The sequence below is a fragment of the Monodelphis domestica genome, chromosome 4 (genome assembly GCF_027887165.1).
Source record: "Monodelphis domestica isolate mMonDom1 chromosome 4, mMonDom1.pri, whole genome shotgun sequence".
NCBI lineage: Eukaryota > Metazoa > Chordata > Mammalia > Didelphimorphia > Didelphidae > Monodelphis > Monodelphis domestica.
The window spans coordinates 183,911,075-183,938,829 of NC_077230.1; the positions used below are offsets into that span (position 1 = coordinate 183,911,075).

Sequence of the window (27,755 nt, forward strand, 5' to 3'; positions counted from 1 at the left end):
CTATAGAACCATGATAAGTTTTATCCTAAGGGGAATTTTTTAAAAAATTATTTACTACAGCAACAGCAACAGTGACTTGGGAACATAGATTTATGGATGAAAGAACATTTTAAAGCCACCATATCCAAATCCCAAATTTTATAAATAAGGATGCTAAAGTCTAGAGAAGTTAAATCATTTGGTCATATAATAATAAGGTGCAGGTTCAGGACTTAAGTCCAGGTTTAAATCTAGAATCACTCAGGCATAATTAATAGGCATAATTTTTAATATGCATATTTTCAAAGGAATTCAAAGCAATTACATGGGTTTTTAGAATTGAATTTTTAAGAAAAGTGCTTAATTTAGCAGTAGTTGTTCAGTTGAGTCCAACTCTTCATAAGCCCATATGGTATTTTCACTACTAGAGTAGTTTGCTATTTCTTTTTCTAACTCATTTTATGGATGAGGAACTAAGGCAAACAGGGTAAAATGAATTCCCCAGATCACACACAAAGTAAATTTCTGAAGCTGGATTTGAACTCATAAAGAGGAGTCTTTTTGATTTTGAGCACAGTACTATATCCACTCTGCCAACTAGCTGCCCCTAATTTAGCATATGTGTATGGGTGAGATATGGAGATGCCATTATAATATTTGTTATTGTTGTTTAGTTATTTTCAAATAACTATATTCCAAATATTTCCAAATATTTCCTGTGTCCATAGGTTTTTTCTTGATGATACTGGAGTAGTTTGTCTGAGGCCAGTTTTCAACTCAGATATTTCTGACTCAAAGCTTGGTATTCTATCCAATGCACCATCTACCTACCTACAGTAATGTAGGTCACAGTTATATAGTGCTTTAAGGTTTGCAGAACACTTAAAAGTACATTATCTCTTTTGATTCTCACAAATACTCTGAGAAAAGGTATTATTAGCCCAGTTTTATAGATGAGGAGGATCACACAGCTAGTAAGGATCCTGTGCTCTGTGGGTATTGCTTTAGTTCTCTTCCTACAGAGCAAAGCAGTGGGACCAAGTTTGGGGATTTTGGGGGGACTAATCTAAAGCTTGTTCCTTCTCTTCCTTAGACTCCTCCTTCTCATCTTTCTTTTTTCCCTCTCCTCCTCCTCTTTTTCCACATCACAGCAATGACTGAAACACACTTCAAGAAACCTTCCCTAATTAACCCCATCTCACTCTCATCATGACTACCTTTTGTCCTCGTCCCATAATTACACATTCTGACTTATACTCTACTAAATTCTACTGGTTTGAATATTGCATCCTTTGTATCTCTTATGAAAGCGTCTTTTATTTTTGTATATTGAGCCCAGCAGTTGGGTGCAGTGGATGGAGTACAAGCCCTGGAGTCAGGAGGACTGGAGTTCAAATCTAGCCCCAGATACTTAATTAGGTGTGTGACACTGGACAAGTTGCTTAACTCTATTTGCCTTAGTTACTCGTCTGAAAAATAAACTAAAGAAGGAAATGGCAAACTTCTCCAGTATCTTTGCTAAGAAAACCCAAAATGGGGTCACAGAGAGTGGGATATGACTAATCTACCAAAAAAAATACAGTAATGGACATTCTCTCTGTCTCTGTCTTTCTCACATATATAATAATAGCTAAACTTTGTTTAGTACTTCCTATGTGCCAGGAACTGTGCTAAGTACTTCATAATTATTATCTCATCAGATCTTCACAACCCTGGGAGGTAGGTGCTATCATTATCTCCACTAAGGAACCTAAGATAAACAGGTTTAGTGACATGCCCAAGGTCACACAGTAAGTGTCTGAGATTACATAGCTGAATTTATTTGACTATAGCCCAATAACTAGTTGGTGACAAAATTAGGACTTAGAAATGAGAGCCATAACTAAGATTTTTTTACCTGTGCAAAAATGCTGATGAGAGAGGATGATGCAATGGTGGAATAGAAAACAATCTAATAGGGAAAGGGGAGGAAACAGTAGTGGTGCAAAGAACTGACTGACTGTGAGTACAGTTAGTCTAGGAAAGGGTGTGTAATGGATAGAGTACTGAATCCTGAAGTCAGGAGCTCTTAAATTTGGTTTCTGTCTTAGACAACTAGTAGCTATTTGATTGTGGAAATTCTCTAAACCTCTCAGAGCTTTGGTTTCCATATTTGTAAAATAATGGAATTAGACTAGATGACCTCTGAGGTTACTTTTAGAGGTAAAATAAAAAATGACATCAAAGATATTTTCTAGCTCCACGTTTATGATCCATCTCCAAGAGAATCCATCTTCTTTTACTGTGAAGGTTGAAATCAGGGAGAGAATCTAGGAGAGGAGTAATGGAAGAATGGGACCCTGGGAGTGATTGTGCCTCATAATTGAAGACTTTGAGGTGAGGTGGAAGCTTGATAGTTGCCCTTTCTCTTAATGGTGTCCTATAATAGAACTCAGTTTGCCTCCATCATAATTATAACCACTCAAATCAAGTCCTCTGATGTTAAGTCTAGCACCCCATTCTGTCATTCATTTTTTCATTGAAGAATTTGTATCTTAGATTAGACAAGAGAAATATACGTGACCAATAAAAGTGAAAATATACAATTGTAAATTCTGGAGTAAATATATTACCTTGTTAAGTTTTGTCAATAAAGTTCTAGTCATCCTTTTTGTAAGAGGAAGGACACTACCTCAGCATTCCAAGTAGACCATTAAACTACTTTTTATCCATTTTAATTCAACATACATAGTTAATCATCATCATCATCATCATCATGTCTTCCAATATGAAGGGAAGCCTGGAACATTGTAGGTGTTTAATAAATACTTGTTGCTTGATTAATAGATATTATTTTCTTCTGAATTGGTATATTCTATTCTACAATATTACATTACATTTATTTTATTATATAAGGTAATATGTTTTATATTTATTAAAGATTGTGTGAAATTATATGTATATATACTTGTGGATTAATTGATATTTGGTTTCTTCTGAATCTGTGTATGATATAGTAATATATTGTACTAGATTGTATTCTATTAGCTGTTGGAAAGCATATGATACATACATTTGTTGTTGTTGTTATTCAGTTGTTCATTTGTGTCTGATTCTTGTGACCTTGTGGACCATACAATCTGTGAGGTTTTCTTGGCCAAGATACTAGAGTGTTTTGCCATTTTCTTCTCTAGTGGTGTGGTGTAAGGCAAATAGAAGATGAGTGACTTGCCTAGGGTCACACATCTCCTGAGTGTCTGAGATTGGATTTAAATTTAGATCTTCCTGATTCCAGGCACAGTGCTCTATCCACTATTCCACCTAGCTGCCATTTTTATATATGGCAGCTAGATGGGACAGTATATATATATATATAGACACACACACATGCTGATAAAATTGACACTTTGATTTCCTTCTGAGTCTATGTATAATATGGCAATATGTCACACTATATTGTCTCCTGTTAGCATACATTATGTACATATAAACATGCATGTGTATATACATATGCATATACATAATACGTGCATGTGTGTGTATATACATATTTATATTAATAAACTGTCAAGGCATTTCACCAGGCTGATTTTTAAGCCCCGCCCATAGCAAGGCTAAGTTGTTTGTATTCAGCCATCATTTGGAGAAAAATTACAAAGTCTGTAAAGAGCTGCGAGGTAATATAAGAAGTGGCCATTATAATCACCACACAAGAGAAGCTCAGGGACAGAAATAGCTCTGTTTGTTGGCTTATTCCAGAAGAGTAAATTAACACAACAATGCCTCTTTTTTGGTCTTCTCATGTTAAGCTTAAAATTCCCTGTGTAATTTTAATTCATGTTGAGCTGAATGTAGGGAAGTTTCAGGGATCATCAGGCTGTCCTGGATTCTATGCACACCACCAGACTGCCTGAATTTATCAAGTGCAACAAGGATGTGAATTTCCCACTCAGAAATCGTGCTTGTTTCTTGAAAGGAGGACCCAACCCAATCTTCTTTTACTAGTCTTATTTCACCAGAGTCCAGAGATTTCAGATGATTCTGTACACCTTTGACAGCCAATTCAAAATTACCCTGTAAAGAATGCTGAGATTCTGTGGCCCTTTGCAAATATTTAAGGAGCACTTTAAGTATCTCCTGGGGAATGAAACCCAAAACTCATGAATAAAAGAAGGCCTTTAATCACTGGCCTGTGCTGCTATTGCTTCTTGACAGCAAAGCATAGGAGTGGTAATAATGATTTGTTTGATTAGTCTCTTCTAATTTTCATAGCGTTTTATGCTTCTCCGGTATAATGATTTGCTCTAAATTATAACATTTGTATCAGTGTTCATAATCACGATCTAATATATAAAGCACTTATTGGTGAGGAAATGGGAGATTTTTCACAGTATTAGCCAAGTAGGGATAACAGAAAGGCAAGTTAGATATTCAGGCAGTTGAGTATCAAGTGTTATCTTTATAAAAGTGATTTAATTCTGGAATCCTGACTACAAAATTCACAAGTGACAGCTGCCTACAGTCTTTCCTGAGGCCATCTGTACCATTTAGTAGAATAAATCATAAACAGACCTTTGAACTAGGACAGTCTCATTGGACTCATCCTTTTGCTTCCCTGAGTCGCCCTCTCAATGGGATATTGAAGGGGAGGTTCAGTAGAATAAACAGTGGAATCCTTGTCTGGGAGGGACTGCCTGGCAATTGTCTCATGGCAAAGGAAAATAAAAAAGCCCTGCTCCATTCACTGGCTCTTTAATTTGGATTACCAATGATAAAGCAGTGGCTACGGCTAAGGTAGGATGCAGAAACATTAGTGCTAATATGCTGCAGAAAGACAAGATAAATCAGCACAGCTCTCATACATCACTAAGGGAGAAGCTGATTGCAACTTGACCATGTGCCTGAGTAGTCACATCAGGGAGAAGAACAGAAGAACATGGATTAAAAATCTAAAATGTGCCCTTAGGGTTATTTGCTGGGCTGAACCTGTAAGGAGACCTCAGTGTAAGTTTCAGTTTGTTTTATATACATATACCTCATGTAGATGTTTCTGAGTAGCAGGGACTATGTCTCTTCTCTCTGTGTTTTCACTGGTTTGAGAATGTGTATTTACAACATTAGATTTCATTTTGTCCATATTTGACATTAACGTAATGGAGTGAAATATTTAATAGAGGATAATTTAGTACTGTATAAATCTTGGAATGAAACATATAAAATTGGCATTACTTAATTAAGACCATGTGTCAGTGTTTGAAAGTTTGGTTTTCTTTTTTCATGGTATTTTGAAGTAGAAGTCCAAATCCTTTGCTATATGTTAAGAAAATACATGAGGGTTGTCTTTTGGCAGGGGAGGGCAACCCAGCATTTCTCTAGTGTTGTCTTTTATTTTGAAATACTCTGAATATGCAAGTACAACCTCCTCAAAAATGCATTCTATTTCTACTGCTGGGATGTTTGTATTGTTTTATAGCTGTTATTAGGCAAAATAATCATAAAGGGTGTTTTCTATGGACCTTTTTATATTCCAAAATTAAGCACAGATGGTAATTTCCAGCAGTTTTAAAAATTTGTCAATTATTTAATTTAGCATCACTTAAGCATCTGCAAAGAGAGGAGGCTGCGATGGCAAGGAAACTGAATAAGCATTGATTGCTAGTCTGAATTACATTTTAAAAGTTTTTTGCTGCAAATCTCTGATTTCACAGTTTATTTTTACCAAATTAGATTATCATATCTCATTATCAAGGCTGGAGTATAGCAACGAATGGGTGGAACTCGCTGAGCTATCCCACATTTCCTGTCAGAGCAGTGTATAAAGCTGTTACTGATTGTTACTCAGAGGAAAATTCTAATGCCAGTGCACAGAGCAACATGCTTAAATAATGCATGGGCAAGGGGAAGGGAAGCCAGGATTTTATGGCTGAGGCAGTGGCAGTGTTTTTGTTTAGAAGGGAATCTGCAGAAGACTAAGCATAGGATAGTCTGAGGGAAGGCTAAAACTAACCCACTAACTGGCCACAAGCTCTATCCCAAATGGAATTTCAAAACTAATCTTTAAATAACCCACATCACGCCATGATGTTTTTTGAGGGGGTTAAGAGTGGTTGGGATTTAAAGTGTCAACTCCAATAGTGCTCTATGCCTGAAAATTCAGTGGAAAATTTACTTCAAGTGGATTGAGTGGTAAAAGAGGGTAGAGAGTGAGGAAGGGGAATGTTGCCCAAGAGACTTTGAGGTATCTTGCCTGAAAGATGAAGTTTTGGCATCATAGACCTGCTAGTGAAAAATAAACATTGACCAATTAGCTATGTTCCATCAGTATGTCTTCGATCCTGCAATAATTAGAGGCATATGTCTGCTGAATCCTAATCTTTTTAATTGTTGATAGAGCAGCATGCGATTTGCTAAAAATATCCTCCAGCATTCATTTCTGCAATAATCTTTGCTGCCAAATACGTAAGGCCAACAGGAGCACCAGTCGGGTGATGGCTGTGCTGAATAGTTGAGTTTCTGAAGTAATGGACAAAGTTGAGAATGGTTACACAGCTGGCACAGCAGCTGCATTCAATCCTTAGCTCAGTTTGGCTTTAAATTTCCTTAAACTTATCCTTATTCCCTGGAATGGCCAAAGTAGCCAGACTGTGCTTAGACTCAGCTTACTGCAAACCAAACAAGCTGTTTTGAGGAGGAGAGTCTTTTTTGTAGAGTCAACAGCAATGGTGGCCAAATACAGTATTGATTAAGTGATGGAAAGTTTAAATAACAATAACAAACTGTAAAAGGAGAGACTACTCAGTAGAATGAGGTAAGCTGGCCAAAGACCAGGAGGAGTTAAAAGGAAGCATTGGGTCTTACTGCCTCCAACTAAAGGACATATGGAGAATCCCACTAAAAAACCAATAGTAATTACATTGCAGTTAGGGGAAAAATAAATATGCCTGTGGGTTGGAAGGAAGCCTGGTAATTGCAGTTCCTTTATTCTCTTGTGGGTATTATTTACATTTCCTTTAGGATTAGGTCATCAAGGTGTCAGGGAGAACTTTTGTTATATTAAGAAGTATTCTATGAATAAATTAGTCTGCCAAGGAAGAGTTGGGTTAGATAACAGCCAGAAAAATGGGAATAGACAGTTATCCTCTTCCATTCTCTCCATCACAAATGACTATTAAGCATCTACTATGATACAAGGTACAATAGGAGTTACCAATGAACTATGCCAAGTGGTTCTTGTCTTTAAGGAGCTCACAGTTTAACAAAATGGATATCGATAGTGAGGGTAAAGCTACCAAAACTCATAGGCTGTTCCTTAGGACAAGGGAAGTGGTGATCCCACCATATTGGTCCTGCTGTCCAAAGACACATTCTAGCCACACGATGAGAATGGCAGTGAGAAACTCGAATGCATCCAGTAAATAACTGAGATTATAAAGAGATTTCATTGTGACATAGGAAAACTGATGGAAGAAAATGATGTTTAGCCTGAAAAATGGAAGATGTGTTATTTGGTCATCATAATTGTCTTTAGGGTGACAGAATTAAGAGCAGGGAGTGTAAGATTCAGAGAGGTAGGTTTCATCCCTATGTAATGGAAAGCTTCCTAATAATTGAGAGCTATCCTGAAGTGGAATGAACTACCTCAGGAAGCATAGCATTCCTCACTAGAGGTCTTCAAAATTAAGCTGGAGTAATAGTGGGCAGGTATATGTTAGGTTGTTAGATATGATGCCATTGGACTAAATGACCCCACAAAAGTCCTTCCAACTTGGTGATTATGATCTTATTTGGGTAAAAATAATGAACACATAAGAAATGATTAATATATATAAAACACAGGAAGAGATGGTAAGGGTGTTTTAACAAAATTATTTAAGCTACAGTGACTCAAAGAAAATATGAAAAAAAAGTACAGGACAATGAAAAATCCAATGTTAAGAGCCATATGCCATGGAATATAATTTATGTACAGAGTTCCAAAAAGGACTGTATTTGGAGAAATGGTTTATAGGAGATTGTACTTCAATTGGTTCTTAAAATTTCTATATGTATGCATGAAAGTGGAAGGGAATGGACATTAAGAAATGGGGAGGAAATTTACACGAATCACAAGAGTGAGCATTAATTAACATGCTGTTCAGAGAACATTAAGGAGACCAGTCAGACTGAAAAATTTGTGTTAGAGAATAAACGTTTGACAAGATGGAGAAAAATTATAAAAGATCTTGAAAACTGGGTACCAGATTTTACACTTAATTCAATGGACTCTAGGGAGTCGTAACTTTCAGAGCAAAATAGTTACATATAATAGAAAAGATTTGCAGCATAGGATTATAGGCTTAAAACTGTAAAAGACCTTAGAAGTAGTTATCTAGTTCACCCCTTCATTTTGAGGAAGCTGAGGGCCAGAAAAGTTAAGTAATTTGCCCAGTAGCATTTAAAGAGGATTAGACTAGCAGATAGTATTCCAGTGAAATTGAAGAGCAGAGATGCTGCCATCAGAGACACAAATTAGAAGGTTGCTGTAGTAAATCAGATGTGAGATGAGTAGGACAGTTGTGGTGGGACTAGAAAGGAAAAAAGAAAATATGAAAGATTTTGAAATAATAGAATACAGTGACAGATTATAAGGGATAAAAGGTGGAATTAATGACAACTAAGAATTGCTTTTTTGTCTAGGAGTCTGGATGAATTTTATCAGTTTTAAAAAGAGTTGGCAAAAATGACAGTTTCAGGAAGATAACTTGGATTTGCAATTTGAATTTGAGTTGGTGCTGGGGGTATGATTCACAGAAGAATCCCTATTTAATTATGATTATACAGAAACTCCAAGAATAAAAAGAAAAAAAGGAAAAGTTTTATAAATAGGAGGGTGAAACTAGAGTGTCTTAGTTAAGTTGTTTTGAGAGGAAAGAAAATTATGAAATCAATAATTATTAGACAAGGAACACAAGATTATCACTTTCAATAAGAGCATGTAAAGGCATGAAACATTACATAACAGCAAGTCTGTGTTTATATTTTATTCTCAAACAAGATCCAGGATCATCATGGGCCTTTTATGTAATCTTAATATCTATTTGTGTTTCCAAAAGGAAGAATTGCCAGAAAGTGCCTGAAATTATAGTGATTGGTTAGGAAGAGGGAAGAGGAGGAAGTTAACATTAAGAATAGGAAATTTCAATATAAATTAATTGTGAAGAATGTTCTGATTATGGGAGAAGGGTTGAGTGTGCTTGCCGGTGGTTCAAGAATCAGTTTAGGGATCCTAGAAAACAGAATGTGGAGGTTAGAATCACAAGGGTTATACACTAATAAAACATTATAAGTGTATTAGAGAAGATAAAACAAGGTGCTATGAAAAATTAAAGGAGAAAAAATCCTCTTTTCAAATGAAAACCATGGTCTTAAAAAGTCTGTTTTTGAATAAATGTATCTGATATATGAATTCACAACATTTAAATAATTTCTCTTCAAAATAATAGATATTCAGAAAAACTAAAAAGCTGCCCAGCATTTCTAGCCAGCCTTTTTGCTTAGCCAATCCCCACTCCTCACTAAATGACAGCAATACAAAGCAGTTTTCTCAATTTGATTCAGAGCTTCTACCATTCTCATTTTTTGTGTGACTTACCCCTTAACTTGTAAGTTAAGAGAGGTGGAAGATTATGGGGCACAGTAAAGTAATCAGGTGTCTTTTTTGTGTATATTTCAGTAATTGAGCCATAAAAACTAAAAAGAAAGATAGCTCAGTTAAATCCTTTTTTTTTTTTACAACATTTCCTTTCTGTTCTTGATATAGGCTGTAGGGTTATAGGTAATGTACTGAAATACATGACCAAGTCTCAGAGTTGTAATGAGCTTCAAGAAAAAGCATCTTTTACATGTTTCTTATAAGTAATCATTCTGCCTCTGTCAGCCTATTCAGTTTTGAATGGCTGATTACAGAATAATAGAATGAAAGAGTTGGGAGGTATCCACACCTGAAAAAGATTCTTACTACAACATACCTGTAGAGTGGCATCCCAATTTCAGCTTAAGGGGGAACCTACCACCTCCCAAGGTAGCCCATTCCATTTTTGGACAGTTTTAATTGTTAGTAATTTATTTCTAAAGGCAAATCTAAATCTACTTCTTTGCAACTTCTATACATTGTTCTGGATTCTGGACCCTGGGGCTAAGAAAAACAAACTTAATCTCTCTTCCACACAACAACTTTTTAAATATTTGGCAAGTTGTAAAATATTGCCAATATGAAGAAAATTTTCCTGGCTCCAACTTCTTCAAATACAAGTAGAAGGGCAGTGACTGATAGCCAAAGAATCCAAAGTTTTGGTAGGGCTTCCCCTCTTTACTCTACTTTACTCTGATATCCTTAACTGCTTTCTCCCTCTCCCACAGTTCCAATTTGGAATTCTTTCAATTTGACCACACTTGCAGCAAAGACCAATTGCTCCTCTCAGATTGTGACTAGTTTAAAGGGCGAGGAAATGTGATGTGGAAGAAAGGTAAAAAGAATTAATGACACTTTATTTAAAGCTAGGTAAATTATTCTTTCCACGGAGGATAGAATGGACCCTCTGAGGACAAATAAGGAAGAGGATTTCAAAGTATCAGTAGGAAAAAAGCAGAATAGTTAGAATCTTCAATAATCTGCTTAGGAGTACCAAGGTGACCATTTGTTGACCTGACATGTGCAATATAGAGGTATGCTATTTTTCCAAGGCATGTATCTGGGGCATGACAAGGAGCCTCTTAAGATGTGTGAAACCTAATAACAAAGAATTCACTTTTGGTTATATGTAAGACAAGTGATATTACTAGAAGTAACCTAAGAAGCATTTTTAGGGATTGGTAAGTCATGAGAAAAAAAAAAACAGAAAATCTTGGAAACATACAAGTGGTGTTTCTATCACTTCTTGTTGAAGGTAGAAAAATAGATTTGAGGAACAAATGTCTGGTTAAGAAAATGAGGATTTAAGATGATAATTGAATTTCTGGACCATGACTTTACATGCAAGAATAAGGGTCTTGGACAGGAAAGGAGTATACCTAATGAGAATTAATAAAAACAGATAGAGTTGATAAAGAGGAGCTTAAATCAAAAATGAGCTAGTGGGTCAATTATAGAGGAGGGAGTTCATGTACATTTATAGATATTAGAGAGAATAGCAGGTATGACATAAGAAGAAAACTGTCAGTGTAAAGAACCAGTGATTCATAAAAGACAAAATCCAAGGTGAGGAAGAATAAGAAAAGCTATAGCTTTAGAGACCTATACACAAATCAATATAATGCAAATGAATAAAAATAAACAAGGTAAACTAGAAATAATATGGAACAGAGGCAAATTTGATCTGATAGGTTTTGTGGGAAATAGCTAATGATTGGAATATAGGTATGAAAGGAGGATATACTCTATTTAAAAGGAAGAGATTAGATATAAGTATGGTGGAGTAATAGTTTATATTAAGAATAGGTAGTCATGTGAATAACTCCAATAATGCAGGGTGCTGTAGAAGTAGGAAAAGTTGATAAGTATGTCAGACAGCATTTGGATAAGGATTAACAGATGAGGAGCTAAGAGTGATATGTTAGTATATTGTAGAACACTTGAACAGAGATAGGATATGAATGATAAGTCTGAGAAAATAATAACAATACTTAGTTTTAAGGCTTGCAAAATGCTTTACAAATGTTATTTCATTTAATACAACCACCCTGGAAAGTGGTCATTATTATTTAAATTTTGCAGATGAGAAAAATCTGTGACAGGTAGAGGTTAAGTGATTTGCTGAGGGTTACATAGCTTAGTGAGAGTCTGAGGTGGGATTAGAACACAATTCTTTCTGACTCCAGGTCCAACACTATCCATAGCACACCATCTAGCTGTCTTGTGCTGAAATAGTACATACCTGGCAGATCCAGAGTCATAATATAGTAATGAGGAGTGACTTCAAATGTCTCCATCCCTGCTGGTACTTTCTCCCCACCAATATCTTATCAGTTAATGATTATTTCATTCTTTGAAAAATGGAGGATGAGATGAAAGGAATTCCTGTTCTAAACTTGATTCTGAACATCAAGGAAAAATGTTTGTTGAAGTAGAAACAATAGGAAACTTGAAGGAAGGGAAGTCCTGTCTTGAAGTTTGGGATGAATCAGGAGGGGAATGCCAGATGTAACCTGACATCTGCCCTAGATTATTGAGTGAGGGTTGGGAGGAGAAATAAGTTACATAGGGGTCAATAAAAAGATGGATGAGGACTTGACCTACAATTCTACAGAGGAAGTCAGCCCAAAAGGCATGAGGAATTTCATTATCTATCAAATGTGTAGTTTTATTTGGTTGTTTAAACCCTTTGTATTCTGCAACTGTTCCCACTCTTGCAGTCTTCTCATACCTTACTCCCATCCATATATTATGCAATCCAGTGACACTGACTTTCTTATTACTTGTATGACACTCCATCTTCTGATGCCTGAAATTCTCTTCCTTCTCCTTTTTTGTCTTCTGACTTCTTTGCCTTCATTCTTTGGCAAAAAGCCTTTCCTGATCCCCCTTAATGTTAGTGCCTCCTCTCTAAGATTATCACCAATTTGACCTTTATATAGTTTGTTTGTACATGGTTGTGGAACTATAGCAATAAATATCAGTGAATTAAGGGAATACATTTCTTTTTTTGGTCACATCTAGTTCTACAAGGTCATGTAGGTATAGACATGAGTTATTTTTTTCTGGGTTACACATGTATTATCATGCAAAACATATTTCTATATGTTAATTTTTGTAAGTAAATAATTTTATAAAACCCAAACCCCAAAACATTTACTTAAAGAATCAAGGGAAAAGTAATATGCTTCCACCTGCATTCTGACTCCAACAGTTCTTTCTCTGGAAGTGGATAGCATTCTTTGTCATAAGTCCCTTAGAATTGTCCTGGATCATTGTATTGCTGAGAGTAGCTAAATTGATCATTCTACCATATTGCTGTTACTGTGAACAATGCTTTCCTGGTTCTACTTTCTTCACTCTGCATCAGATGAAATAAGTCTTCTCAGATTTTTCTGAAATTATCCTGTTCATCATTCCTTATAGCACAAAAATATTCTATTACCATCATATAGCACAATTTTTTCAACTACTCCCCAATTGGTGGACATCTCCTCAATTTCCAATTCTTTGCCACCACAAAAAGAGCAGCTATAAATATGTTTGTACAAGCAGGTCCTTTCCCATTTTACCAAAATATCTTTGGGATATAGACTCAGTAGAGGTATTACTGGAGCAAAGGATATGCATTATTATGTAGTCCTTTGGGCAGAATGGTTAGATCAGTTCACATCTCCACTAGCAATGATCAGTTTCCCAATTTTGCCACCCTCCCTCCAATATTTATCATTTTCTTTAACTGACATATTAGCTAATCTGATAAGTGTGAGGTTATGAGTAAATTTAAAAAGTTATAAAGAATAGCATTTGCAAAATTATGTTGCGATATAAACTTTCAAAGTTTTGTGTGATTTGAAAGACTATGTGATGACTCAGTCTAGAGAAACAAGAAATATGCATTAAACCTACATATTTCAGTTGAAAAGCAAGTTCTAGTTAAAGTTACTTGCTAAAAAGAATAGGGTATATCTTGAATTACTTTTGAATCAGGAAAACAAGAAAGCAGAAACCATTTTACACATTCAAATTGCTTTATTCCTAAATTAACCCCCAATCCAATTTTTAATCATTGCCAGTAGAAAAGGTGGGATATGCTTCAGTTGCTGTGCTATTGTCATCCAGACATGCTATTGCATCTGGAATGGGCCGGAAAATCATTTCAAAATTATTGTTCAGGCCAAGCATCACAGCAATCAATTTCTGAAATAATAAGAGTGTGAATTAAGAGCCATTCATCAATACTCTTCACACAGGTCATGATCTTAATTATGTAGGCAATATGACAGTGCAAATGCACTGGGTTTGGAGTTGGAGGTCCTTGGATGGAATCTTACTTATTCCACCTATAACATTTGTGAACTTGCTTGGGCAAGTCTCAAACTTTCAATACTCAATGTTCTCATCTTTAAAATGGGCGAATTGAGGAGATATTCTTTAATATCCCTTATTTATCTCAGTCTATAATCCTCTGAAAAATATATTTGCTTCAAAATTTCTATGCCATCCATGGTAAATTCTTAATTTGTTTCAATATTATAGTGCTGCCCAGAAAATCCCAAATGGAAACTTCATACTATGGATTAACTGTATGGTGCTATAGTCAATTAGGTGCCATGGAGTAAAGGATTTAGAGCTGCAAGATACTTAGAAATATTCTATTTCAGTCCTTCATTGTAGAGATGAGAAAAAAGGCTCAAGGAGAATTGACTCCCCAGGGACACATAGTCAGCAAGCACAAGAAGCACAGGGCAGAAGAGCTGAAACCCACACATCCTGACTTAAATTCAATGTTCTCTCCATTAACACATATAATGTCATTGACTATGGAAGCTTCATGTTGTTGACACACAAGATCATTTCCTTATTTTCTGGCCATTATTTCTCAAATAATGGAATATGGGAGAAAAAAAAAGAAGTGCTGATAAGAAAGAAAGGACCAAGAATTTATTTTTATCTCTCAAAGGTGAGTTGACTTGAGGGGCTATGTGAACAAAGGACATTTTACATTAGCTGTGATCTGGAACTCATGGTTATATCATAGGATCCAGGGAGATAAAACATGGAAAGATGTAGGAAATTGTCTAATCATAATACCTTTTAAGTGATAAATGTTGGAAGGGATGTGGCAAAGTTAGGACCCTAATACAGTGCTGGTGGAGTTGTGAATTGGTCCAACCATTCTGGAGGGCAATTTGGAATTGTGCTTAAAGGGCATTAAAAGACTGCCTGCCCTTTGATCCAGCCATTCCACTGTTGGGTTTGTGCCTCAAAGAGATAATAAGGAAAAAGACTTATACAGAAATATTTATAGCTGTGCTTTGTGGTGGCAAAATACTGGAAAATGAGGGGGTGCCTATCGATTGGGGAATTGCTGAACAAATTGTGGTATCTGATGGTGATGGAATACTATTGTGTTCAAAGAAATAATAAAGTGGAGGAACTCCATGGGAACTGGAACAACCTCCAGGAATTGATGCAGAGTGAGAGGAGCAGAACCGGGAGAACATTGTACACAGAGATTGATTTCATTATGGCACAATTGAATGTAATGAACTTCTCTATTAGCAGCAATACAATGATCCAGGACAATTCTGAGAGACTTATCAGAAAGAATGCTATCGGCATCCAAAGAAAGAACTGTGGGAGCAGAAATGCAAAAGAAAAATATAAGATCAATCATGTGGTTTGATGGGGATAGGGTTTTGATGTTAAAAGATCAATCTACTGCAAATATGAATAGCATGGAAATAGGTTTTGAATAATGACACATGCATAAGAGTTTCAGCTCTGGGAGGGGTAAGGAAAGAAGGGTGGGAATCACAAATCGTGTAACCATGGAAAAATATTATAAATAAATAAATAATGCCTTTGTTTTATATAGATGAAAAAAAGAGACCCAGACAGGTAGAAATTTCTTGCTTAATGTGACCCAGGTAGTAATTAGAAAAACCAGGGCATAAACCCAGCCAGGTATTCTAACTACAAAACTATTATAGTTTTTCCATGATACCATGATACCTCTCATTCCTTAAAACCCTAGGTTTCCCCTATTGTTAGTGCCTTCCCTCCATTAATTATTATCTCCAATTTATCCTGTCTATTTTATTTGTACATAATTGCTTAAATCTCATGTTGCCTTTAAATTATGAGAAACTCAAGATCAGGAACTGTTTTTTCTAAACCCTTACCTTGACTTAGAATCAATACTAAATATCAGTTCCAAGGCAGAAGAGCAATAAGGGGTAGAAATTGGGGTTAAGTGACTTGCCTAGGGTCATATAGCTAGGAAGTGTCTAAGGTCAGATATGAACCCAGGATCTCCCATCTCCAGACCTGGCTCTCTATCTACTGAGCCACCTACCTGCCCTTTTTTGCCTTTTTACAAAACCTCTAGTGCATAACACAATACTTAGCACATAGTAAGCGCTTAATACATTCTTGTGGGTTAACTATTGTGTTAGAGAACCATGGTTCCTGAAACATAGCTCTAGCTCCAGCCCTGAAAGAGCCCTTGGTCCTTGCTTTTCAATTTTCCAAAGGTAAAGCCTTTAGGATATTTTAGAATAATATTAAAAGAAAAGGTTCTGAAATATTGAATTGTAAAGCACAATACTTCAAATGGAGAATTTTAATTGACTCACGTTTGGATCCTGGCAGTCAGTCAGACTTCAGGTACTGCCTTCCCAGTATTGGTTTTAAGAGAGATCTGTTCATAGCCTAAGACAACTAACTCTTTTACCGAAAAACACTTACCTTTTGTCTTAGAATACTAAATATCAATTTTAAGGCAGGAATCAAGTCTAGGCAACTGGGGTTAAGTGGCTTGCCTAGTGTTACACAGCTTGGAAGTGTCTGACCAAATTTGAACCCAAGTCTTTCCAACTCCAGCCCTGTCTCTCTATGGACTATATTACCTAGATGCCCCAAGATAACTAGTTCCTTAGGAACATGGCATATTGAAATAGCATTCATAACTTAACCTTTTACCTTGGCTAAATTCTTCATCTTTAGAAAGATACTATGAGAGATGATGCTCTAAGAAATGAGAACATTGGCCTTGTCATTTACTTTCCCATAGCTAAAACTCTACTGTAGACTTTCAGAAACATTCTTCTAGAACAGAGGTTCTGAACCTGGAGCCTATTAATTTATTTAAAAATATTTTAATAACTAAATGTTAACATAATTGGCTTCTTTATAATCCCATATATCTTATTTAATTCATTTAAAAATGTTATTCAGAGAAGCAGCTACATGGCTCAGGGGATAGTGTGAGATTTAAAATGGTTGATGTCTTAAACTGTAGTGATTAAAATAGTGGAAGATATAAATTGTGATAGATATAAGAGGGGGTGAGTAAATTTGACTGCAGAAAATATGTTTCACTACAGTGTCTTGGTTTTTAAATCAAATATAAGGTGGTCGCTAGGGAAATATTCCCAATTATTCAAATACCCAAGTCAACTGGGTTTTATAGAGATTTTTAATTAATAATATAATGAGGAATTAGAGAAAGAGAGAAAGAGTAGGAAAGGAATAATTATGAAGGGCCTTAAGCCAACATGGCCTAGACCTGAGTCTTAAGAGAGAGAATCAGTCAGTCAGTCTTTTAACACTCACCACAAGGTCTGCCTAAACAAGGATTCTAGTGACACCAGGCCAGCTCCATCTCAGCTGACTTCACCAGAGAGCCTTCCAGCCAGAGACTATTTCAAAGGGCCTCTCTCCAGAGCCTCCAGAGGGACAGAGTCCCCTTAGAGGAGCTCCAGCGAGACCTCCTTAGAGATTGTCCTCCAAGAGCTTCCCTTCTCCAGAGCCTCTCTCAAGAGATTCTTCCCAAGCGATCCTCATCAGAGATCCTCCAAAAGGATTTCTCCAAAAGGATATATCCTCAAGAGATTCTGCTTTTTCTTATATAGGGGTTTTTCTCCCATGTCACCTCCCCCTGAGTCCCTACATCTACCAATCACTGTAGACGCTTTCCAAAGGACTGCCCATCTGAATTCCTGCTAAGTCGACCAATCTCCTCAGTAAGTCTGAATCAGAAAAAATGCTGCTGTGTCGACCAATCTCCTCAGTAAGTCTGAACTAGAGAAAACACAGCTGAGTCAACTAATCTCATCAAGAGAAAACTTGCCCGACCCTTTTAGGTACCTACCATCCCATTGTATCAATTCTAAAAACAGGCCTGGCTCAAAGAACTCCTTGCTTTATTATAAGCATGGGACCAAGTACTTTCATTGTTTAGCAAGGAGTTTTCTCCCCTAAAGCAGTCTTAAGTACGGGTGGAGTAGAGGTCCTCCTATTTCTGATCCTGGCGAGTTCTCACATCAAAATGGGGAATGTTTCTAAGTAGGGAATTTGTTCCAATTAAGAATTCCCCAATGGGGAAATTTTTAACATTCACAAGTCTGAGAGATTTCAAGATTTACAATAGAGTGCTAGCCCTGGAATTGGGAGGACGTGGGTTCAAATCTGACCTCAGACACTTCTTAGCTGTGTGATCCTGGGCCAGTCACTTGACTCCAATTGCCTAGCCCTTACCACTCTTTTGTTTTGGAACCAATACTTGTATAGATTCCAAGACAGAAGGTAAGGGTTAAAAAAAAAAACAACCAAAAACTTTATTCTGAGAAGTATCCATAGGTCTGTATCCCAAAGATAAAAAGGGGAAAGAACCTATTTGTTAAAAAATATTTATAGCAGTTCTGTCTGTGGTGGCAAAGAATTAGAAACTGAGAGGATGCCCATTAATTGGGGAATGACTGAAAAAGTTGTGGTGTATGATTATGATGGAATACTATCATGCTACAAGAAATGATGAGCAGGACAGTTTTGGAAAAACCTAGGAAGACTTACATGAGTTGATGCAAAGTGAAGTGAGTAGAAACAGGAGGACATTGTACATAGTCATACCAATACTGCTTGATAATCAATTGTGAATAACAACTATTATCAGCAATATAATGATCCAAGACAAGTTTGAGGGGCTCATGATGAAAAATGCTATGCCTTGCCATAGAAGGAAGTGATTATGTCTGAATGTAGATTGAAGCAGCCCATTTTTCACTTTATTTCCTTCATGAGTTTTTTCTTATATGTGCATACATTGCATGAAAAAAGAAAAGAAGGACTCCATTGGCTTCATTGAACTATCAGGGCTCCATAGCACACAGAAACAAGCTCGAGTCCCTTCACCGAGAAGCAATTTTAAATTGAAAACTATATACTGAGGTCCAGAAGTTGTAGAGGGAGATAGTAGGCAAGTGTTTTATTATTTCCTCAAAATTGCACATAAAAGTTGCTGATTTCAAAGCCATACTAAACCAAGACTGTCCATTAGTGGCAAAACCTCCCCAAAACAAAGCACAAATTCATGTAATAAGTCCCAATAGTATTTAGTATTTAATAGTATTTATAGTATTTAGTATTTAATTTTGATTTAGTATTTAGTATTTAATTTTGAACCACATAAATTTAGAGGTAGAAGGAATGTTAGAGACCACATTATTCCAATTTTCTTATTCTAGATGTGAGGACCAGAGACATTAAGTGTCTTAAATTAGGAAACTGAAGTCCAAAGAGATTAATTGACTTAGCCAAGGTCAAACAGGTAATAATTGTCAGAGGAAGGACTTGAAACCAGTTTGTCTGATTTCAAACCTAGTTATTCTTTCCTTTATAATGCTCTCTATGTTTGTATCTCTATAAGGTACCCACATAGTTCATTGAGTATAGCATATGTTTAATAAAATTTTGTTGAATGAAACATGGATAATATTTATGTTGGTTCAAATTTTGCAAAACACTATGCATACATTATCAACCTACTAAGGTCAGCACTCATCCTCGATTTATAGATGAAGAAACTGAGACTCAGAAAGTTTAAGTTCCTTGTCCATTGTCAAAAACCTTTTAAATATCTTAGTATTAGAATCAAGGTTTACTGATTTTTAAATCTATTATTCTACCAACTAGCTGTGGCAAATAACTCCTCCCCTGGTACAGTCTAGCAGTGAGATTCTCTGACCGCGGTATGTAAGGATCTGTTTAAGTTCTGTGGAAAAGCTCATTGATTAAAGATAAAGTAATTATCATCTAACAACTTTTTTGGAAAGGTCAGCTTTTCTTTCTTGCTAATCCTATGAAGATAAGTGTAGGAGATAAAGTGATGTTAGATTCTTGCCTTTTATTCTAAGACTACCATGGTTCAACATTTGGGTCTCTAGAAGGACTACAAAAATTGCAGATTAAACATTTCATCCCCATTATTCTTATGCAGTAAGTACAGAGTAGTAGTTAATAAAGCTGGTTTTAAATTGTGGAGGGTTTTTAATTTTAAAATAAAAAGATTGTGTCCTGATTGCTAAATTCTTATTTTTGCGTAGATGAGTAATCCCATGAAAGAATTCAAGGACTTTGCTTAGGTTTAAGACCAACAAGGCCTAATTTTTCTAAGAAAGAACTTCCATGTGAGGAAAAAAAAGATTAGGTCACGAGAAGTTCCTGTGTGCAGCATTCTCATTGATTTGTAGTTATTAAAAAAAAAAAACAACACAAGTCTGCTATTGTTGAGAAAAATCTCAAACCTTTCTAGTGAGTAGTAAAAAATTTTAAAGCAACGAGAAGTTTTCATGGAGACTAATAGAACACATTTACAATATGGATAGAATAGCTGTATGGAGTCTATGTTATAGAAATGAACATTAAAGCTCATGTTTTAAAATTTTGAACTAGAAAAAAGACCAGACTTTTAGTTGTTTCTACTCACATTTGTTTCTTCTCCCTTTCTTTCTCTAAAATGTTTTTGAAACTATCGCCTAAAAGCAAACCTTCTGTCAGTACTGAGGAGAATTAAACTGACCCATTCTTCAATTTGATAGTCTCAGTTCTTGGCCCTCTATTAACTCTTATAGAATCACATAAGTCACAGTCACAAAATTTTAGAGTTGAGGGGAACCTCAGGAGCCATGTACTCCAACTCAAGCATGCTTTTATAATTCCACTGACACACATTTAGGAGTTTTTCCTACTTTTCCATTTTGATTGTAAACATTTCAGGAGCATGAACTACACAATAATGTCTTTCTGAAGCACATTATATGCTGCCACATATTTTGTGAGTACTTTCTATTTGTTTGTTTTTTGGCTTATTAACCATAGGGTTAGGACCAGGAGGCAAAAAATTGATTTTGAGGTAAGTCTTTTTATCCTCCTCCATGTTTTACTTAAGCGGTAGCTAATGTTTTTGACTTCTCTCATAGGACTCATCAATGATGGTAAAGGGTATTGTAAATAATTAAATACTTAATAGTTGGCCTGATCATTTGTGTGATGTAAGCTTCCTTGTCTGGGACCTATTGCTCCCCTTGAGATCAAGCCCATTAGTATTTGTACCATGAAAACGTTCCATTCTTCTTTTTTTAAATCCTTTTCTTGTATACTAGTATCAATTCCAGGACACAAAAACAGTTAGGACTAGGCAATTTAAGTGATCTGCCCAGGGTCAAATAGCTAGAAGGTGTTCTGAGGCCAGATTTGAACCCAGGTTCTACCAACTCAAAGCCTGACATCATATCCATTGTGCTGCCTAGCTTCCACTTCCATTATTCTTTAAACATTTTCCTTATCCCTTGAAGTGCATTCATCTACCCTCTCTAGCTGAAAAGTGTTCTTTGTTGCTTCCCCATTAGTCTGGGACTGCTACTCTTTCTGTTTTCACAATTATTTAACTACTGAGATTATGCAGGATCGTTTGTGGGTTCTTATCACTCTTCCTCAGGTCTTATGTCCACATTTGATGCCCTTCTCCTTTTTCGTACAGCACTGGGGACAGAATCTCATAAGAATTAAATGTTTTCCACTGAGATAGTGTCCATGATATGGCCTAGGTGGTCAGTTCCATGTTTGGACTTCTGGTTATTTATTGCATTATTATTACCATCTGTTAGGTGAACTCATTGTAGAAGTTGATAAAACTCAACTAAATGATTTTAAACCTTTTGGTTATAATATAAAACAATCTTATTTGGAATTAAGACTCAATTAAACTCTTGGGGATTTTTTCTGCTATGAAAGGGGAAAGAAAGCCAACACAATCATTAAGCTTTTTTATCACTCTAAGTAGTTACTACTTGTTTGGGTTTATATTAGGATTTGCTTTCCAATCATGTTTTTATTGAGATCAGGAATTTTACAGTCCAATCTTTATCCTACTCCCTTCATTATACACTCCTTAATGTTGGAGGTTACACTTTAAAAACAAATTCTTGATTCCAGAAGCAAAAAAAAATTAATATTTTTGGCACTTCATTTGCTTGGCAATTTTCTAGAATAACCATGAGTAGTCCATAAAAGTAGCACCTGCAAGCTAGTATGCCCAAGAACGCAAGACCATGACTAGAGTAAGGTTATTTTTTTAAGATCTATTTCTGATATCAATAATTTCTTGATCCTTTTATACTGTACATAAATGAGCTTCTTAGAACTTCTTCAGAAGGCTGTCTGATAGAACCAGGACTCATTAAATTTTTTAGATGGAGTTAATAGTTTGAGTTTACTTTGGTTTGGTTTGGTGTTCTCATTTTGAAGAAAAAAGACCATTTTTTAATTGTAACAATGGTTTACTGTTAACCCTTTGTGAAGATATGAGATACTTTTGTTCTGTTAGTTTGGAGGGAAAAAAACACATAAAATCCAAAGGGTATGACTTGCAGGCAAAAGAAAAGGAACTGGAAAACAGATCCTTAGAAAATGGATTTCTGCTTCTGATGACTTGTTGACCTTAATTTGGCTTGGAAGACTATGAAGTGGTTTCATGGGATATAAACACTCCATATTTTCTAAGGAAAATAGAGAAAGTTCTTCTGTCAATATAAAGATTGTCCTCTTTCCTTCCCTGACTCTCTCCCACCCAGATATAAATCTGTGATTCTATCAATTCAGGAAACTCCTTCCTCCATGTGAATAGGCATATGGTCAGCAATTCATTCTCTTAGAGAGTTGCCTAAGTCATTGAGAAGTTGTGACTTCTCCATAGTTACATAGCTTGTATATATCAGGTAGGGCTTGAATTCACATCTCTGTGACTCTAAGCCAGGTCCTCCATCTACTATAATTTGTTACCCCTTTATAGAGATTTAGAAGATAGTATGCTGTTACATTTGAAACAAGATTCCTCACATTAAGCAGGCAACAATATAAGATATTCTCATTTAGGCAAAGGACAGAATTTGAAATAACTTCCAGTGAGAAGCTTAAAAAATATATTCTTCATGTTGAGTTTTAAATATTTTAAAAATCATCAAACCTTTCTGTATCTTATTCTGCATTAGTGTTTGAGTGGCATTTGCAAATATTGCAGAAGTTACAAATATGTATATGTTGTTTTTTTAATTAATTTTTTCCAGATGACATGTTGATTCAATTTTCAATAATCATTTTCTGATATTTTGTGACCCATGTTCTCTCCTGATGTTCCATTTCTCATCCTCCCAAAGACATCAGGTAATATGATAAATATTGTGTGTGTTATTACATAATTCATATTTCTATTTTCATCATGTTATGAAAGAAGACATATATCACTTACACTAGAGAAAAATTTGAAATGGCATGCTTCAATCTAGAGTTAGACTCTGTCAGCTCCTTCTCTTGCAGTGCATATGAGTCCCTTGGAGTTGTCCTAGATCCTTGCATTGCTGATAATAGTTAAATAATTCACAGTTGATCGACTGAATTCTCTTTTAAGAAGCCTGAGAGATACCCTAGGGAGCCCAGTGGTTTTTGTGGAACACAATCTTAAAAACCTTAAATAGTGGATGAAGCACTGAACTAGCAATTCAAAATCAGAATGGATATGACCTAGAGTAAATCCCTTAACTTTTCAATTTCTATTTCTATCTGTTCAAAAGGAAGTAGTGGTGGGGATGGAATGTATGCACTTTGCTAAAATATTAGGTATGATAATATGATAGGTGATGATACAATTTTCTTATATGCCTCATGAACTGATGCTATAGACAATTTTGATTTCTATTTGAATATTTCAATATTCTATTTGATTTGGAAAAGGTTTTGAACCAAGGAGAGCAACATTGCAATAAATGTCTGACTCTCAAGAAGACTGCTTTGAAGAATGATAATCATTTATAGTAATTTGAATATCTGAGTTCTGTTGTGCTTATTAAAAACTTCTTTTATTTTTTATAATAATAATCTCTTGTGTATTGGGAGTTCTTTGAACTTTTAGAAGAAACTTCCTGTGGATGCCTTTTATCCACTCATTTATTAAGAACATGATTGTGGTAGATACTGAGGAAAGGGAACACAAATATATATAAACATCGTCCTTGTTTTCTGATAGCTAATATTCTAGTGTGTAATGTATACTGATAGCATTATTGTCATTACTGGTCTAGACCTGCAATTTCATGGGCATAGGGGACTCCTAGTAAAGAAACTTCTTCTACCTGTGCAGACCAATCTTATAAAATTAATTGAGGCACTGAGAGGCTAATAACTTTGCTAGCTTCACACAGCTACTTTGTGTTACTCTCATTGTAATTACTAGTGCTTAAATGGTAAATAATCTTAGTAAATTTACTGTATTTATACAACCTATAGCTGTCAAGCTAGCGCAGTCACCATTTACATTATTCTTCTCTTTGCCATACACTGCCCACTATTAAGTAAGTTTTACTCTTTAATGGCTAATAACCGATAGAATTTTACTCTGATACCTTTCATCATGTGATGCTGCAATTGACACAATAATTCTATCACCTTCATCAGACATGCTTTGCCTTAGCCATAAGATGACCATAATGTGTTTTAATCTTGTCTCAATTGATAGAAAACTGAAAATTGCCTCTAATTGCATGGTTTCTCTTACCATCAGGAGTTCTAAGGACTCCATTTTTCTTTAGACTCATATTTAACAGGTTTTTCTTTTGTCTTTAATATTAAGTAATCTGTGGACAATTCAATCTGACTGGAACATATTTATTGAATGCTGGTTACTTAGATCCATTTAGTAGCATTCAAATTGATTGTCATAATATACCACTACCTCATGCTAGCAAAACTGGCATTTAATCAAAGATGCTGCTATAGAATGCCTGACTAGGAAGTTCACTAAGTTTTGCACAATGAATACAATATGTCTGTGATTGCATCATTAATACAGCCAGAGAGAAGGGATATTTGGGATTACTGAGTGTTCTTCTCAGGAGTCTCAGTGTTAATTTCATGTCAGATCCTCTTCCAATTTCCTCCCCCTTTTGGTTGAGAATATACAGATATCATTTTTCACATTTTAAACCATTTTATGTGATGTCTGTTTTAGATGGGAGATACATCTTCATAAGAAGAACACTAGGAACTGTTTTGTGAATTGAGGAAGAATCAGGACCTTGACTGCATTGGTTCTACAGATTCTTACCCAAGATTTCTGGGTCTGAGGCTTTGGTCTATGCCTTTTGCCTCCAATTTTTGGGGAACATATAATCCAGAAATTGCTTATCATTTTAAGTAGAAACTAAGGCTCAGAAATCATCTGTACCAAAATGGCAACAAAGTGGTAGATCTTTCTTGATACTATACACATTATAAACCATTATACTCCTCAAAGAATCAAAGTTATAGATCACAAAAAGAGCAATATAGAGACTCAGGGTGGGTATGAATAGGCCACGGTAACCTACCACTGAAACAACTTGCAGAAGTTGTGTGTTTAAGAGATAGAAAACCAGAACAAAAGGGAGGCTGGCCATATAATAAGAATAATTAATGTCTTATGGATAGCCTAAATGCTCATTGGGTATCCACACAATTTTGCAATGTTTAGAAGAGAGGTTCTTAACCTTTTTTGGTGTCAGAGACTCCTTAGCAGTCTTGTAAAGCCTAAGACTCTTTATTGATATGATGTTTAAAATAATTGAAAAAAATGCTAAATGTTTGTGGACCCTAGGTTTAGAACTCTTAGTCTTGAAAAAGGCCGTATTAGATTGAACATTTGTGGAGGATTTATGGGATATCATGGACAAGAGTCATTAGGGTGATAAGGTGTGAATAATATATGATATATATCTTTGGAGGGAGCATCTACATTGACTTAATAAGTTTATCAAAGTGTCTAAGTAAAGATGAAGATATGTGAGTTAGTCAATAAAATTTTATTTATTTATTTTAAGATCCTTACATTCCATCTTAGAATCAATACTAAGTATTGATTCCAAGGCAAAAGAGTGGCAAGGGCTAGGCAATTGGGGTTAACTGACTTAAGAGTCACACAACTAGGAAGTTTCTGAGGCTAGATTTGAACGCCAGAACCTCTCACCTCTAGGTCTGGCTCTCTATCCACTGAGCCTTCTAGGTGCCTCTCAATAAACATTATTAATAAACACCTAGTAAGTGCTAGAGATTGTACTAAGCAATGGGATACAAAGGTTACTCTTACTATTGATTCTATAACCAGGACCAGGGCATGAATTTTCAGCTGCTCTTCTGGGCAAATCTTAAAAATCCATATTATAGAGTATTAAAATTAGAAAAGGTTTTAGAAATCATCTATCTGGTCCATGAAATTCTTGGAGTTCATAAATGATTTAAGAAAAATATTTTTATGATTGAATTTTGGTTTAATTAGTCTATTTTTATAATCATGTATTTTTTCATTCATTTAAAGAATATTATTACAGGGATTCCATAGACTTCACCAGAAAGCCAAAGGACATGACACAGCTTTATGAATACCTGATCTAGTCCAAGCCCCCCATCATTTTAAATTAAGGGAACCAAGATTCAGTTTTCCACTTCCTTATTGTTTCACATCTGCCTTGATAAGGTCCTGAGCTGGAACATATTGCCATGAGCCATGTGCAGTGACTCACAGAAGCCATGACTGACATAACAAGATCCTGTCCAGGTCAATCTTCCTTTGTCTTGAGGAATGTCTGACAAAGCTATTAATTAGTTCATTCTCAGAACTGTTCTTGATTTACTGGGAAGGGAGAAGAAATCAAGTTATAGAGTATTATATCTATCCATCTCGTAATAGTACCAGAAAAGTCTCATTTTCAAAGAGACTGTGTGGTTGGTGGGTGATTCCATGTAAATGAAAGTCTTTAGAATATTTTGGAGTCTCTTGCCTTTTTCTTACCCTCTAAGATGATTGCTTCAAAACTAGAATAAAAAAGAAATTTGTGATGTCCAATGATTCCATTCTGGGATTATTAATTCACAACAGGAGTAGGGTCAGGGATGTACCAGTATATGTTACTGAGTTGTATCATCTATGAGGAAGCAGTAATGCAAATAAATTTATTATATATCTATTTTATAAGAGAATACTCAAGTATTTGGATGTCTTTTGCATATCTGGAGGTGGAGGAAGTTTTGCTAGTTTGAGACTTATTTTGATTTAAATTCTTTAACCCTAATTCCAATTTGTCTCACTTACTTTATTTTCCTTGACTTTTCTAATTTTTCTGGATGTAAAGGATTGTTTTGTTTTTATCTCCACTTCACTATAGCCTAGAATGGTACCTTATATGGTAGATGCTTAGTAAATGTTCATTAAATTGAATTAAGTTGAATCCTGTTCTATCCCATCTCTCCCATATTGGGTGGATTAGAGTTAGTGATCTGGATCAGCAAAGACATCATTCTAATTTTTTTTTCCTTTTCCCCCTAAGGTTTGATCTAATGTACAAAGCAGTTACTCACTGAAACTTTATGGGCAGAGTATATTTCAACTTTCCTTCTGCCTGAGGTCAAGAACTATAACTGCCAGTTTTCAGCTTGAAGTATAATCCTGCTGATTGACATATTGAGAGGTCACCTGATGGTGGCATGGAAGATGAAGGACAGGATAGTGCATTTCACTGTGACTCATTAGAAAAAAATTCTATTTTAGGAGGAACATGTGCAGTCTTAGTACTCATGAAATATTAAAGGAACTAAAGTGAGGCTTCCAGAACTTTAAAATTTTTAATGTGTTTTATTGATGCCTTTTGTCATTGCATCATAGTCATTTCTAGAAATCTACCCCCCCCCCCTGCTTGAAACCTCGCTTGGATTAAAAAAATAGTTTAAAAGAAGCACCTGATGCATTGATTATATCTCA

The 27,755-nt window shown here is 35.6% G+C and overlaps 1 protein-coding gene across 11 annotated transcripts in view; it reads left to right on the plus strand.

Annotated features, from left to right (window-relative positions):
* The window catches only part of RAPGEF4 (Rap guanine nucleotide exchange factor 4), a 407,942-nt gene that overhangs the window by 152,499 nt on the left and 227,688 nt on the right, over nucleotides 1-27,755 (plus strand). The window contains exon 1 of one of the 11 annotated variants that reach the window (XM_007494382.3): nucleotides 3,521-4,962. The exons of 9 other annotated variants lie outside the window; for them this stretch is intronic. The gene's annotated coding sequence lies outside the window, so the exon portion shown is untranslated. Of the gene's footprint in view, nucleotides 1-3,520; nucleotides 4,963-27,755 lie in introns of those variants that run through there. One more of the 11 variants, XM_056794009.1, reaches the window with a different exon arrangement.